The sequence below is a fragment of the Myotis lucifugus genome, unplaced genomic scaffold, assembly GCF_000147115.1.
Source record: "Myotis lucifugus unplaced genomic scaffold, Myoluc2.0 scaffold_39, whole genome shotgun sequence".
In the NCBI taxonomy this organism is placed as follows: Eukaryota; Metazoa; Chordata; class Mammalia; order Chiroptera; family Vespertilionidae; genus Myotis; species Myotis lucifugus.
Genome location: NW_005871087.1, coordinates 785,866 through 788,866, shown reverse-complemented (window position 1 = coordinate 788,866; position 3,001 = coordinate 785,866). Strand labels below are relative to the sequence as shown.

Below are 3,001 nucleotides of genomic sequence, written 5' to 3'. Positions count from 1 at the left end.
TACTCATGGAATTATTTCCCTTCCCTTTTTCATAAATACTCCTTGCCTGCACCTCATAATCATCAGAACTCTATTTGGGTTTCTGCCTGAATCAGTGCTTCCCAAATAGCTATTCTTTGATGGCAAATAAAGATCTGTTGCCTTTCACTTTGGCTTTTTATTTTTAAGGTTATCACAGTAAAAAAAAAAAAAAAAAAAGGAATAAGATTTATTTCAGATTTGTGAAGATCCCCTTCAGAACTCCTTCTCCCATATGTGTATTTTCTCTCAAGGCTGCCCACCCCAGACCTCTTTCCACCATCATTTCTTGCAATGTGGTCTTAGTTGAGACTACCCCAGTGTGGTAATCGTAGCTACTGTCAGCAGACAGCCCCAAGTGGACACAAATGACACATGACAAATTTGGAAGAACACAGGAAGAGAGGGAATTCAGTTGCATTTCCACATACCGAAATGTATTTGCATGTCTTTGGACAAGAATAATCTGTTTTGCTATTGGTTGTCTACAGTCTATACCAGTGGTTCTCAACCTTCCTGATGCCGCGACCCTTTAATACAGTTCTTCATGTTGTGGTGACCCCCAATTTCATTGTTACAAATTGAACATAATTAAAACATAGTGATTAATCACAAAAACAATATGTGATTATACACGTGTTTTCCGATGGTCTTAGGCAACCCCTGTGAAAGGGTCATTCGACTCCCAAAGGGTCGCGACCCACAGGTTGAGAACCGCTGGTCTATATACTTACAAAAGAGCTCCAAGACAATGAAAGGCACAGATACTCCATAGAATCAGATAACCCAGGAGTGTTTGGATAATGTCTGCCTGTTTTTCTATTGCTGGCACCTAGTAATCATTTCACTCCATTTCAATGTCTTTCATATTTTCCTCTACATTCTGTAGTTGAACTTTCTTATTTCACAGGTAAAGAAAAGAAGGCCTAGATGAAAATAGCAGTCATAATATATTTGTCTTTAAGGAGGACAATCATGTGTGAGGCTCAGGACACTTGCTTCTCATGTCCTTCTTTCATCACTATATTCCTTTATTCCACATGGACTGCGCCTCCTCCCACTTATCTGTGGCTTTCCATTTCCTGATATCATCAACTAGTTAGCTTCCTTCTTACCCTGGGTCCAGGTGACAGTCTAGTTTGCCTGGTGACTTCACATAGTTAACCTCAAGTCACTGCCGTTTTATTTACCAAATTCTGAATAAAGCAAGATCCTTATGTTGTTTCTGCACTGTGTGTACAAATTGAGGTTTGTGATCAGAAGGAAAGAATTGTTTTGTTGTTGTTATTGTTGTTGTTTTTGTTCAACCATTTCATATAGGTAGAGGACACAAATAAATCCTCCCTCGTCAAATCATGGCAATTATAATCTACCCCATAAACATAGCCACTACAATCTATTGTTAGGAGAGTATGTGGTAGTCAAAGGGAAAGAAATCATTATTTTTAATCCCACAAGCCCAAAGTAGGTTAACACTAAGTCTCTTTTCATACCTTGCTAGTTTCTCACTTTCTGTTTTTCCTCAAAAGGACTAAGCAGAATGCAAACCAGCAGAGGGTTTCCTCTTGAGTTAGCAGGGCTGCTGTGTCTTACTAACTAACCTGACTGTCAGTCCCCCTTTCCCTACTTTAAAATCCTCTGCATCTTACAATATTCTGCCAGGGGCAACAACCTTCACAGAGTGGCCTGTAGAGTACAGAGGCTTTCACACATATGGCAATAAAGAAAAAATATGCTTTGAATCAAGAATAGTAGGAACATGAAATAAGCCAAATGCCATGACAGGAAATCAGATAGCAAGCCTTGTCAGTTTGCAAGTGCACTGGGACCAGATGAAGGGAGAGTTGGCTAGGACCTCCCAGCATTTGCTGCAATAGAGCAAGGTCCAGCTGCGTCCAGGTTTATGAAATACTAGAGGCCCAGTGCATGAAATTTGTGCACTTGCGGGGGTGTCCCTCAGCCCAACCTATGCCCTCTTGCTGTCTGGGAGCCCTCAAACATCTTGCACGCAGGAGAGGCTCCTGCCATCACCACTGCACTCGCCAGCCGTGAGTCCAGTTTCTGGCTGAGCGGCACTCCCCCTATGGGAGTGCATTGACCACCAGGGGGCAGCTCCTGCATGGAGCGTCATAGCAACTGGTCTATTTGCATATTAGCCTTTTATTATACTAGAGGCCCAGTGCACAGAAATTTGTGCACTTGGGTGGAGGGGTCCCTCAGCCCGGCCTGTGCCCTCTCACAGTCTGGGACCCCTCGGGGGATGTCTACCTGCTGGCTTAAGCCCGCTCCCCGGGGGATTGGGCCTAAGCTGGCAATCAGACATCCCTCTGGCAGCCCCGGGAGCCCGCGGGGGATGTTCACTTGCCAGCGGGGAGCAGGCCTAAGCTGCAGTCTGACATCCTTAGTGCTGCTGCTGAGGAGGCGGGAGAGGCTCGCACTACCACCGCTGTACTGGCAGCCGGCAGCCTGGCTTGTGGCTGAGCAGAGCTCCCCCTGTGGGAGCGCACTGACCACCAGGGGGCAGCTCCTGCATTGAGCGTCTGCCTCCTGGTGGTCAGTGTGTGTTATAGTGACCAGTCATTCCCAGTCTTTCTGCTGTTAGGGTCAGTTAGCATGTTACCCTTTTATTATATAGGATAAAGGCCTGGTGCACGGGTGGGGGCCGGCTGGTTTGCCCTGAAGGGTGTCCCGGATCAGGGAAGGGTTCCCGCTGGGGTGCCTGGCCAGCCTGGGTGAGAGGCTGATGGGTGTTTGCAGACTGGTCACACCCCCTTCAGGGTGGGGGTCCCCACTGGGGTGCCTGGCCAGCCTGGGTGAGGGGCTGATGGCTATTTGCAGGCTGGTCAAGCCCCCCCCCCCAGTGGGGACTCTCACCCCATAGAGGTTTGGCCAGCCTAGGTGAGGGGCTGATGGCTGTTTTCAGGCTGGCCACACCCCCTTTAGGGTGGGGGGTCCCCACTGGGATGCCTGGCCAGTCTGGGTG

At 47.7% G+C, this 3,001-nt stretch overlaps 1 non-coding gene across 1 annotated transcript; it reads right to left on the bottom strand.

The window, feature by feature from the left end:
• Positions 1-1,311: 1,311 nt before the first annotated feature.
• Positions 1,312-1,451, bottom strand: LOC111825774. Its single transcript, XR_002828961.1, has one exon. It is a non-coding gene; the product is annotated as a small nucleolar RNA SNORA29 (small nucleolar RNA).
• Positions 1,452-3,001: the final 1,550 nt, after the last annotated feature.